The sequence below is a fragment of the Sapajus apella genome, unplaced genomic scaffold, assembly GCF_009761245.1.
Source record: "Sapajus apella isolate SASKATOON/1434 unplaced genomic scaffold, GSC_monkey_1.0 scaffold20, whole genome shotgun sequence".
In the NCBI taxonomy this organism is placed as follows: Eukaryota; Metazoa; Chordata; class Mammalia; order Primates; family Cebidae; genus Sapajus; species Sapajus apella.
In genome coordinates, this window is record NW_022436960.1 from 29,151,798 (window position 1) to 29,164,387 (window position 12,590).

A 12,590-nucleotide genomic window follows, 5' to 3' on the forward strand; every position below is an offset into this window, starting at 1 on the left:
ACCTCAGGTAATCCACCTGCCTCAGCCTCCCAAAGCTCTGGGATTACAGGCATGAGCCACTGCGCCTGGCCATAATGTAGATTACATCTTAAATGTGCAATTTATAACTGATCCAGTCCTCCTCATAAGCTGATGATGGTTGGGGGAATTTTTTTTTTAACTTTTATTCTTTTATAGATTTTTAAATACCAGATACTGCTTTTTCTTTTTTTTTTTTTTTTGAGACGGAGTTTCGCTCCTTACCCAGGCTGGAGTGCAATGGCATGATCTCCGCTCACCGCAACCTCCGCCTCTTGGGTTCAAGCAATTCTCCTGCCTCAGCCTCTCGAGCAGCTGGGACTACAGGCGTGCGCCACCATGCCCAGCTACTTTTTGTCTTTTTAGTAGAGACGGGGTTTCACCATGTTGACCAGGATGGTCTTGATCTCTTGACCTCGTGATCTACCTGCCTCGGCCTCCCAAAGTGCTGTGATTACAGGCGTGTGCCACCGCACCCGGCGGTTGGGGGAATTTTTAATTGACAGTTTGAGAGTGTGAGAGACATGGGATGTTGATATATCCATGTAGGCTCCTATTGTCTGGTGAATGATTTTTTTTTTGAGACGTAGTCCCACTCTGCTGCCCAGGCTAGAGTGCAGCGGTGATCTCAACTCACTGCAACCTCTGCCTCCTGGGTTCAAGTGATTCTCTTGCCTCAGCTTCCTGAGTAGCTGGGATTACAGGCGAGTGACACTGCGCTCAGCTAATTTTTGTATTTTTAGCGGAGACAAGGTTTCACTTTGTTGGTCAGGCTGGTCTTGAACTCCTGACCTCGTGATTTGCCTGCCTTGGCCTCCCAAAGTGCTAGGATTACAGGCGTGAGCCACCGCACCCGGCGTCCGGTGAATGATTTACTTACGTATTTAACTGATGCTTATAGAATGCTTATATGTAAGAGCTTTACAAACTAATTTGATTCTCATGATAACCTTATCAAATATGTGCAATTGTCATGATCATCCTTGTTTTACAGATAAAGAAACTGAGGCATAAAAATACCAGTAACTTGTGCAAGGTCAACAGATAGGATGCAGCAGAGATGGGCCTTGCAGCCAGGCAGCCTGGGGCCATCCTGAATCCTTGTTCCTAAGCACCATACCAAGCTGCCTTGTCCTCTGGATTTCTGCTTACTCTTTAGGCCTCGCTACTCTGCTCTAGGCAAACTTGTGGTCAATTCTTCAGCAAAGCCGACCCCCTCCCTCTAACACTGGTTCCTCCCTCCTGCAACTTGATGCTCATTTCTCCCTCTGTTCTCAGTGGTACAGACCTGTGACCACCTGTGAGCTTGCTATAGGGTCACCTTACCCCATTAGGGCTGTCCGATACACAGCAGGTTGCTGGCTCCCAACATGATACCCATGCCATGCAAGAATCAGGGGGATAAGCCTGGGCACAGTGGCTCATGCCTGTAATCCCAGCACTTTGGGAGGTCGAGGTGGCTGGATCACGAGGTCAGGAGTTCATGACCAGCCTGGCCAACACGGTGAAACCCATCTCTACTAAAAATACAAAAATTAGCCAGGTGAGGTGGCAAGTGCTATAATCCCAGCTACTCGGGAGGCTGAGGCAGAAGAATCGCTTGAACTCAGGAGGCGGAGGTTGTGGTGAGTGGAGATTGGCCACTGCACTCCAGCCTAGGTAACAAGATTGAAACTCCATCTCAAAAAAAAAAAAAAAAAAAAAACAAGGCCAGGTGTGGTGGCTTACGCCTGTAATGCCAGCACTTTGGGAGGCGGAGGTGGGTGGATAACAAGATCAGGAGACCAGCCTGGTCAATATGGTGAAACCCCGTCTCTACTAAAAATACAAAAATTAGCTGGGTGTGGTGGCACAGGCCTGTAATCCCAGCCACTCTGGAGGCTGATGTGGGAGAATCGCCTGAACCTGGGAGGTGGAGAGTGCAGTGAGATTGTGCCATTGCACCCCAGCCTGGGCAACAGAGCATGACTCTGTCTCAAAGAAAACAAAACAGAAAAAAAACCCAAAAAGAATCAGGGGGACCCAGGAGAGCTTGGCCTCAGAGCTTCTTTTGCTTACTCAGGTTTTCACCGCCAGGTTCACTTTGGCATGGCTGCCCCTGGTTGGGCATAAAAAAGGCTTGGATACAGGTTCTTCCTAAAGTCCCCAGTGGGGAGCTGGGTTAGAGCCCCCTCTGTGCACGGAGCACCACTCATTAGGTAGCGCACCTGTCCAGACCCCATCGGAGACCTGGAGAGGAGGAACAAACTTGAGACCCTTCTGACCCTCTTCTCTCCCCTTTCCCCTTCCTATCACCCAGCAGGCCAGAAAGGACACGGGGCTTTCTCTATGTTTGAGTTGGCCTTGCTATTCTGGGTGGAAAGGGCCTCTGCTCTGCTAAGAAAGGACTCCAGGAGCTGGTCATTCAGGTTTGGCCTTTGCTTTACTAAGGAGGGAGAACCTGGAAGGATTTGGAAAATCTCTCAAGTCATAGCTAATCTCTTCAGCTATACAGTGGGACACCAATACCTTGATGTCTGGCCCACGAAAGACATTCTGTGTGTGGTAGTTATTTAGCACTTCCTCTCTCTCTCTCTCTCTCTCTCTTTCTCTCTCTCTCTTTGTTTTCCTTGAGATGGGGTCTTGCTCTTGTTGCCCAGGCTGGAGTGCAATGATGTGATCTCGGCTCACTGCAACCTCTGCCTCCCAGATTCAAGAGATTATCCTGCCTCAGCCTCCAGAGTAGCTGAGATCACAGGCATTTGCCAACACACCCAGCTAATTTGTGTATTTTTAGTAAAGATGGGGTTTCACCATGTTGGCCAGGCCCAGGCTGGTCTCGAACTCCTGACCTCAGGTGATCCACTTGCCTCAGCCTCCCAAAGTGCTGGGAATACAGGCGTGAGCCACTGTGCCCGGCCTTATTTATCACTCTCCAAACTCAGAACTTTCATACTTCTCTATCTGAATGTAGGAAATTTGTTTTACATTTTGACTCTTCATGGACATTGTACATAACCGAAACAAACGCCACACAAAACAATACTTATTACTACTTAATGTAGTACACCCAGTTAATTTTTAATATATTCTTTCTTTGTAAAAAGAAACACCCTGGTGGTGATCCATAACCCCTCTCCTCAGACAGACTTACTTGCCCCCTTCTCTGAGATCTCATAGTGCTCTCTGCAAAGCTCAACTCAAATGCTTCTCATACTGCATTGTAATGTATGTCATTCTTTCCCATTAGGGAAAGAATGTCCTTTTCATCTTTGCATCTCTAGCACACCCACTAGTAGACACCCAGTGAGTATTAACTGAAGGAGTGAGTGGAAAATGCCTGTCTGCATGCTCAACAGAACACAAAAGGATGGTGCTTCCCTCTATTGTGATACATGACACCTAGTGTGGTGTTGGAGAGCTCAGACCTTGGTGATGAGCAACCTGGGCTCAGGGAGGAGTTACTATGGATGGGAGTATATACACCTGCTGCAGAGGGGACCTAAATGTGTAGAGAATGAGGACCAGAGACTTTAACCATTTCCCAGCTCCTTGGTTTTTTTTCCCCATACTGATGTGTTTGCATCCCCATGCTAGAATGCCTTTATGTCCTCCACAGTAATTTAATTATATAAAACTGACTGTATAGACTCAAAATTTGGGGCATTTGGCATTCTTGCAAAGCCAGGCTCTAGGAAACATGCTCATTGCTGAACACACTGGATGTGGTTTAGGTAGCAAAGCAAATGACCTAACAAGGAATATATGTGCTGAGCCCAGTTCCTGTTAAATTAATAGATTCACGTTTTGGCACATCCACAACCTCACAAGTCATTGCAACCGGATGACGGCATGGCAACACAGCAGCTGCGGCCACTGCACATGAGAAAAATCTGAGCCTAGTGTCTCCGGAGGGAAAACAGAAATGGCCTCTACAATTGCCGGCTTGTACTGAATTGACTGAAGGGAGGGGCCATGGGGGCAATCACAAGTAGATGCCTTCCCTGGTCGGGGATGCAGTATGACATCTCTCCTGCTTCCTGAAACTTTGTTTTATATTTTAAAAGTAAATAATTTGTTCCAGCCAGAGAGGAAATGTTGCTGAGACTAAGACACCATCACGTGGACAGAATGTTCTCCCTCGCCCTGGCAGCAGTGTGGAGGTGATCCTTATCAGAGATAGTCCACGACTTTAACAGCAGGACCACAAGCCTTTCTTCCTAGTTTTTTGACACTCCCCTAACCCCAACCAAAATCACCTACCCTTTCTGGCTGCCAGAGTTGAAGGCCCTTCTTGCAAACTCTCCTTCTAGGATGAAGCCCGGACTCCACAGCCACTGTTTGGGCCAAGCCTGAGGGATCAGGGTAAATGCCCAGAGGAGGAGGAAGAGGGTGCCTGGACAGATGTCAATTCTGGTGACACAAAGACATCTGCATGTGCTGTCAGGTAGGTGACACCCAATACCAGGGCTGCCTGGGACCAAGCAGCAGTCCACACCCCCGACCTAGTTTAAATTTGAGAATGGCCCTTGCTCTGCAGAAGGACTGGAGCTGGGCCTTCTGGTCTTGGGGTTTGTGTCTTGCACTTAGATCTGGCTCCGGCCCCTGCTTTCCTTTCCATGTTCTATCAGGAAGGCCGTAGAGTGTTGTCACTGGGACCCCATGGATTCTCCACGGATCTGTGTTATTCGTGGCCATGTAATGAATTCCTCAAAACACAGCAGCTTAAGACAACATTTATTATCTTATAGTTTCTGTGGGTCAGGAATCCAGGCAGCTTAGCTGGGTGCCTCTGCCTGAAGGGCCTGAGGGAGGCTGTGGTCCAGCTGTTGGCAGGGGTTGAAGGTCTTATCTGAAGTCTTGATTAATATGGGGGGAGGGAGAGGCATCCCTTTCCAAGCTCTCTGAAACGGTGGCTGGCAGGCCTAGTTCCCTTTCTACTGGGCTGCCAATAGATGGCTTCCCTCACAGTGAGTGTTCCGAGAGAGCAAAAGGCGTAGAGAGGACCCAATATAGAAGCCGAAGTTGTTTTTATAACCTAGTCTCAGAAGTAACATCACATCACTGGCCATATTCTATTTGTCAGAACTCAGTCAATGGATTCAGCCCACACTTAAAGAGACGGGATTATAGAAGGGTATGAATACCTGGAGGCAGAGATCATTGGCAGGGGCATATCTTAGAGGCTGTCTACCACATCGTCCACACGGTGCCCTGGTACTCCAGCAACTGCCACCCTATATACAGAAAAAAGCAATGTATGTGTAAGTGTCAGGCCTTCACATGTTTACATTGTCTGCCAATTACTCCTGGGCAGGCAGAAATACTGAATATTCATGAAACTGTGACTGAAAATTTGGAATCGCATATGGAACAAAAAAATATTCTGTTCTTGTTTTAGCAAATATAGAGTATCACATGATTGCCTTTAGAAGCCTGGCTGACATATTCTCTCTACTCATTGGTTGCCTTAAGCAGAATGCACTAAGGAATTACTTCTATTTATTCCAAAATTGAAATGGGCAATCCTTTCACCATCTCCCCACAATAGTATGATGTAAGAAGAATTTCAGAAAAGTTTAATTATTGAGTCTAATGATCCACTTATTTCTGAAAGCAATATTATTTTTCTTGCATTGCACATTTTGTATTTATAATGTGCCATTAATATCTTAGTAAAAATCAGAACTAGGGCGTAGCAGCTGCAACGTGGAGGATTTCATGTTGCTAGGAGAGCTTCGATCTTTATACTTCCTATCTTTGGGTGAGTCTGTGGCTTTCCATGAGGGATTAACACAGACCTGGGGAATCATTTCCCAAATGTCATTTTCCATCAGTCTTACATCCACCTTTCTGAACAAAGCCTTCACTCAAGTCTATGGTTTCCTGTGTTCTCATAAAAAGATGAAGCATTGGAAGGGAGAAGTTTTATCTGGCCAATGTGCTAGGAGAAGCGGTATTTAGGGAAAAAAGGAAAATTGTTGAGCCCTAACTGTTGCTTTTGAACCACCTATTAAAAGGTCCCTGTTTTCCACGACAAGCTACAATGAGGCTAATGTTTCTGTTATGAAAGCCCTTCACTGCAGCTTCGAATGTCCGCTTTTTTTTTTTTTTTAACCACAGCAAAGGCTAACCCCGTTTTTTCTCCAGCCTTATGGGATCAGGAATTCTTCCTTGAAGTCTGCTATTTAACTACGTGGTTGCTACTTATGCAAAAGGTGGCTCTCTGTTGTAGTTTTTAATAAGGTGAGCACATTTATTTTGAGCAACGATAAATTTCAGGATCACTATTGCCTGAAGCTGCCCTTCTCAGGCCTCTACCCTACCCTCTAAGTCACTTTTGACCGGTAATGAAACACCCAATGCATCAGACTCAGTACTCTGTGAGTTGAGTGTAAAGGAAGAGGTGGAAATCGCGAGGGAGGATTAGAACAGAAACCACTCTGCAGCCCCAGATTGGGCGCTGAAATAACCCTCTGAAGTGTAATACCTGGTAAACGTCTTGCTCACTTATACAACCCGTGGAAATGACGAGGGGCATCATACAGACTTTTAGAGAGAACGTGGGGACAGGGACCCTTGTTTTCAGGCCCACTTAAGGCATTATTTAAGAACACACAGAGCACACTGCTTTCTGACATGCCCTTTTTAGTCCCAACACCAAAGGGAAAAACTTTCTTTCCCCTCCCCCATCCCTCTGTGTACTGGTGTTTCTCCTGGAACCCCAGCTCTCCGGGGGCCCTGAACCCCAACACCATCTTCCAGACCAGCCTGGGAGCAGGGGACTCCAGCGCGGCGCCCCACTTCGCACTTTGGCGCGGAAACCACGCGGCTGGAGCGAGCCTTCCCTCCCAGGGGGCTGCAGGCTAGGCGGCCCGCCGCGCAGGGCTGCCCGCACCCCCGCAGCCGAGAGCGCGCAGAGCGGGGAGACGGCGCCAGGGGTCTGGGGCGCGCGGAGCCGGGGGCGCGGGCGGGGCGAGCGGCTGCAGGGCCTGGCGCGCCACCGCGCGAGCTGCTGGGTCACCGCCCGGGCCGCGCCGCCCGCTCCGCGAGGAAGTGACGACTGCGCCGTCCCGAGAGCAACAAAGTTTGAGTCTGCGGGTCGCGCTCGCCTGTGCCCTGCGCCCCTCCGAGCCTCCCTGGGATCTGGCACGCAGGTGAGTCGCGGGCTCGCCGCCCCCTCCAGCCACCGGGCGCCGGCGTGGGGCTCGGAACCGTTCTGGGGTTCCTGCTGGGCCGCACGGGCGCGGATGTGGCTGGCCGCGTTGGGCTGGGCGCCGGGGTGCGGGGGCGCTGCAGTGAGGGAGCTCCGCGGCCGGGGTCTGGGCTCAGTGCTGCGCCGGTGTTGTCGCCTCTTTGCTGCGGGACTTCAAACAGCCAGGGCTGCAGCCGGGCCACGTCCAGGCGCCGTTGGCGAGAGGAGGGGTGGGAGGAAGGGGCTTTCCGGGGCCTAGGTCTGGAGCCGGCCCTCCGCCCCGCGCCCCCATCCCTGCAGGCTGGGCGCAGCCAACCCTCGGTCCCCGCCTGGTGCTTCCCTGGGAAACGACCTCTTCCTTCTCGCAGCCCTCGTCGTGGGCGCAGGAAGGAAGTTAAAAGAACTTTCCCCCGACTTTTATTTGCTCGGCCTTCCTGGGACCAAAAGCAGAGTAGCTCCGAAGTTTGGGAAAACAACCCTACGCATTTCCAGAAAACAAAACCGGAATTGCCCCCAATCCCCCTTGAAATGCTCCTGAGTCCCCCTCCGCCCTCCTCCCGAACCACGTCCCGAACCTGACAGTGATCGCTAAGGCCTAACACTTTGCAATTTAGCCATCAAAACTGTCAGCACACCCACGTACATATGTGAGTGTTTTCTATATAAAACTCAGAAACCCGCTTCCAGCGGACTCGGTGGCATCTCGTTCTTTTCTGTTTCCTAAAACTGCAAGGGCTGCAGGAATGTGCATGGGAACTTTGCTGGTGGTTCCCGCCGCCCTCGGTAGCCTCGTGGCGCAGGGTTTTTTAAAGAACAGCTGAGAAGTTTGTGACATCCCTGCAGAATAACTCGAGGCTGGCGGCTCGGGCCAGCGGCGAGACTGCAACTGTAGCGGCGGCGGAGACACGTTGGTGTGTGCAGGAGAGTGCGTTCGAGCCGTGGAGACTCGAGATGGGGTGTCCTAGAGGTTGAATGGTATAGTTCCTAGCAGCAGCTTCCTGCCGGCCTGTAATTACAGCGTGATTGCACAGTCAGGCATTGTTGGCGTGGATGTTTATACACAGGCTATTGTGCAAGACCTCGGTGGTGGCGAACAAAACGCAGCTTTGCCTTGCAAATGCGCAGGATAGATCTGGGTCTGAGCTGCAATCTCCAAATTTTTTTTTGCCCTTTAACCCTAGCTAGGTGATTTCGTTCTTTCCCTCTCTCTCACTTTTGACGACTTGCCCAAAACCTGAGATGTGGGGTGGACTTGGGAGGCCACTACACTCCCACTTTGGCAGCCTGAAAACTGTCCTAGGAACTGTACCCTTATTTGTCTTCAGAGAAAATGTGGGATGACGTCAGCAGGAAAAGGAGATGGGAGATGGCTATCAACCTCTTTAAACGGGAAAGCTGTTTGAATTAGCAAAATTGCACAGGTGGCTGGGTTGGGGCTGAGTTGCAAAGAGAACTCGTCAGACCATGTGTGACTGAGCTGGCGTGCTAGACTTTAAGACTGGAAGTGTCAGCTGCAGAAACTTAGTAGGTGGTGGGTCCTTAATTCCTTTATTGTGTTCTGGGCAAAAAGGAAACTCCTAAGTGCTGGCACTTGGTGTGTGTGTGCTGGTGGTCTGGATCTGGGAGGAGCAGAGGAGTGATTCATGCACATTTTCTCCAGAGGAGCCCCAAGTCCTGCTTTCTTAGCAGGGACTGTGGCACAGACCAGGGCCGGGTCCTCACATCTGCGATGCTGCCTTACAGGAACGGAGCCAAGCCGGCAAGTATGGAAAGAAGGCAAACAGTTTCTTGTTGAGGGGCTTACAGGGGAATAACTGTATAGAGAGATTTAAAATATAGTTAAAAAAAAAAGCATGTATTGGATTTGTGCAGGGCCATTGTTTTCACATTTTGAATCTTAACCTGATAACTCCCTGTCCTAGGCAGAAGATGCTCACGGGCAGCTCTCAGCCCAGTTAGGTTGCCGTGTGGCTAGGTGGTACCACCTCATGCGGGGCATGGGCAGCCTCTCTACTTAGAGTGGCGGGCACTGATGATTCCACTGCTCTGGAGTTTCTCCATGCCTGGCCTTTCTTCCAGCCAAGTATCTGAGCTTCACCTGGAGGAAAAATGCCGTTTTGCGGCCTTGTGCCAGGTGTGTGTCACGGGCACAGTGACCGTTTGTCAAATCAAAACATTAGGGTACAGTCCCTGGCAGGTACCTGTGTGCTTCTAGAAACTCGAGAACAAACATGTAAAATCAGGACAGTTCTGGAAAGTCTGGCACGTATGGTCACAGTTGCCACAGGGGAATGAGGTTTGGGCAGAAGCAGCACTGTGGCCGGGGTCACCCCAGGTTGCACAACCCTCTGCTCTAGAGACATTTAGTTTTTACTGAACTTGACTGTGAAGGTTCTGGTTAGCTGGATCACCTGACCAGGACTGCCATATGAGGGCCTGATGGTGCCTGGTGCTAGACTTGGGGGGCAGGAGAGGGGAGCATTTCCTTCTGACCCCAAAGCTTGAGTTTGCAGTCCTCTGTGTTAATGTTGAACTTACAGAGACTGAAAGTGCCCCAAAGCCCTCCAGAGTGTGGCTGGGAGAGTGAAGGGGAGGGGCCCCTTGCAGAGGCCAGAGAAAGTGGGGAGCCAGGCTCCCCGGAGCTGCGGAGCCACCTGGAGCAGTGCAGGCCCCTCACCTTCAGTTCCCTCTGGCTGATTTTTGTGCCGAACTCCGGCCCTTTCTCTGGCTTGCTCAGCTTTGCCTTACCATTCAGGGAGCTTGCCCCCAAGTTGTTACACAGAGACAGAATTGTAATCCTGACTTCCTCCTACCCCTTACCTAAATGCTAATTTGTGACTTGAGGTTGCTGCCCAGTTCACTGCCCCTGAGCAGCCCTGTCCGCTGCCTCGCCATGCACAATTAGGAGCGACAGTGAAAAAGCTCGGATTCAAAACTTGGCAGGGATTTTAAAAAGGTTTATTGTTCTAAGAGGAAAAAATATTGGAGATAATTAAAGAACCCAGCAACTCTGGCAGAAACGCCGAGCTGCTGCTGAGAGAAGCCGATGCAGGAGTCTCCTGGAGATGGTGGGCTTCAAAGGGTGGCCGCCCAGGGCCCAGTATTGCTATTTCCATTCATCTGCCCCTTTCTGGCTGCCCCACATCCTACACCACAACCCAGGGTTTTGACATCACAGCTCACTTCCAAAAAAGGAGGCCGAACACCCTCAGCTAAAGAGGGTATTTCAGTCGCGTAAGAACGCGCTACGGTTTTCCAGACACCTTGGCTGGCAGTTCTGTCCTGGAGATTTGCTTCCTTCTTTAAAATGTGCCCCTCTTCATTTTTTGTTCTCACTGAAGCATCTCTTTGTGAGCCCCTTAAACCTTCTTTTTTCTCGTCTGCATGACACAGGGCAAACGCTTTACGACTTACTGTCTCAAGTGCCACTTGAAATACACACAGGGCTTTGAATAAGCTTCGGATAAAGTCCTGCTCTGTAATCTCACTTAAAATGCCTCTTTGCCAGGGTCACCTTCCTGCCCAGCAGCCTTCAATGGCTCCCCACTGTCTGCGTGGTAAGGATCAAACTTCCAGGCCGGCAGTCAGGGCCCTTCTCCGTAGGGGTCTGGGCTTTGCAGCTCTCCCGTCCTGACCCTCGGCTCTGACCCAGTGACCCACTCTGTGTGTTTGCCCAAACCACTGGTGGCAAGCATTCCTACCTCCTGTGCTTCCCCAGAGGCCTGGAATGCCTCCTTTCTCTCATCCATGTGGCTCAGTCCTGCTCCCTTTCCAGTCCTGTTTGTGTCCCCCTCCTTGAGAATTTCTCCCTGTCACATCCTGCGGGCCTCACCCGGGACTCCAGCAATATCAGCCTGGGCCCTGTGCTGAGGAAAACTTTGAGTCCTCGACTAAGGATTTTCAGTTTCTCTTTTGGGCCATGACTTTGATCATATGCCCTGTTCAGCTCGTTAAGTGAGCCTGTGGGTGAATAAATATTATAACTTTTTTTTTTTTTGAGACAGAGTTATGCTCTTGTTGCCCAGGCTGGAGTACAGTGGTGCCATCTCAGCTCACTCTAACCTCTGCCTCCTGGGTTCAAGTGATTCCACTGCCTCAGCCTCCAGAGTAACTGGGATTATAGGTATACGCCACTATGCCCGGCTAATTTTGTATTTTTAGTAGAGACAGTGTTTCTCCTGTTGGTCAGGCTGGTCTTAAACTCCCGACCTCAGGTGATCCACCTGCCTCTGCCTCCCAAGGTGCTGGGATTACAGGCATGAACCACTATGCCTGGCATAATTTTCAACTAAACTGGAAGCCCCTGTTTTATATATCTTCGTATCTCCAGGCCTGGTGCCCCACTCATAGCAAGTCTCAATATATGTTTTATGATGCTGATACAAAGGGCAGTGGCCATCAGATTTTGTGCACTTAAGTGTACGCACACACACCCAAGCCAAGCACAAAGGCTGTAGTTCCTGGTTTTAGTTCTGAACCTGAAGCCAAGCCTGCCTCCTCTGCCTGTTAGCCGCTCTCAGCCTCCTGGCTTTGCACCTCATTGTTTTGCTCCATTTCCAGCATCTCTTTCCTGAGTGTCAGTGTCTGCCCAGCTTTGGCACTCCTTTTGTCCCAGTCAACCTGCCTTCCCCGTGATGCCCTACGCCTCTGCTCCAGTTCTGAGGGGAGATGGTTTGTTACTGGGGTTGGCGTGGCCTTCTGAGGAACCAGTCTGTTAGAAGGAGGTGGGACCAGCTTGCAGGCAAGATTTGTGAAGACAGCCAGGTGCGGTGCTTACGCATATAACAGCGGCACTTTGGGAGGCTGAGGTGGGAGGATCACTTGAGCCTAGGAGTTCAAGACCAGCCTAGGCAATATGGCAAGACCTCTTCTCTACAAAAAATCCAAAAAAATTAGTCAGGTGTGGTGGCGCGTGCCTGTAGTCCCAGCTACTTGGGAGGCTCAGATAGGAGGATTGCATGCCACTGTACTGCAGCCTGGCGACAGACAGACCCTGTCTCAAAAATAAAAAATAAAAAAAGACTATGAGGAGGGCAAAGAGAGGCTTCTTGGTTGGCTGGATGCTTGTTTTGCCAAGACAGGTGTTGAACATATAAAACTAGGCTAAACTATAAAACTGAGTTTTGGGGAGATCCTGGCTGAACGCTAGCATTGGACTTGGCTAGGAGGACTGTGTTGCTTCAGCCAGTCTTCATGCTGTTAATCATGGTCTTGCCTCATAAGCCAGATTCTTTCTTTTTTGAGAAGTAATTTGCATACCATAAAATGCACCTATAAGCTAGATTATTTTTAAATTCTGTTTTATTTAAAAATAGAAACTGGTAAATTCCTTTTTTATTTTCACTCGACCCAGGCTGGAGCGAAGTGGTGTGATCTTGGCTCACTACAACCTCCACAC

The 12,590-nt window shown here is 50.0% G+C and overlaps 1 protein-coding gene across 1 annotated transcript in view; it reads left to right on the forward strand.

Moving 5' to 3' along the window:
* Positions 1 to 7,015: 7,015 nt before the first annotated feature.
* MIDEAS (mitotic deacetylase associated SANT domain protein) overlaps positions 7,016 to 12,590 on the forward strand; it is a 70,375-nt gene continuing 64,800 nt past the window's right edge. The window contains exon 1 of the mRNA XM_032287916.1: positions 7,016 to 7,154. The gene's annotated coding sequence lies outside the window, so the exon portion shown is untranslated. The remainder of the gene's footprint in view (positions 7,155 to 12,590) is intronic.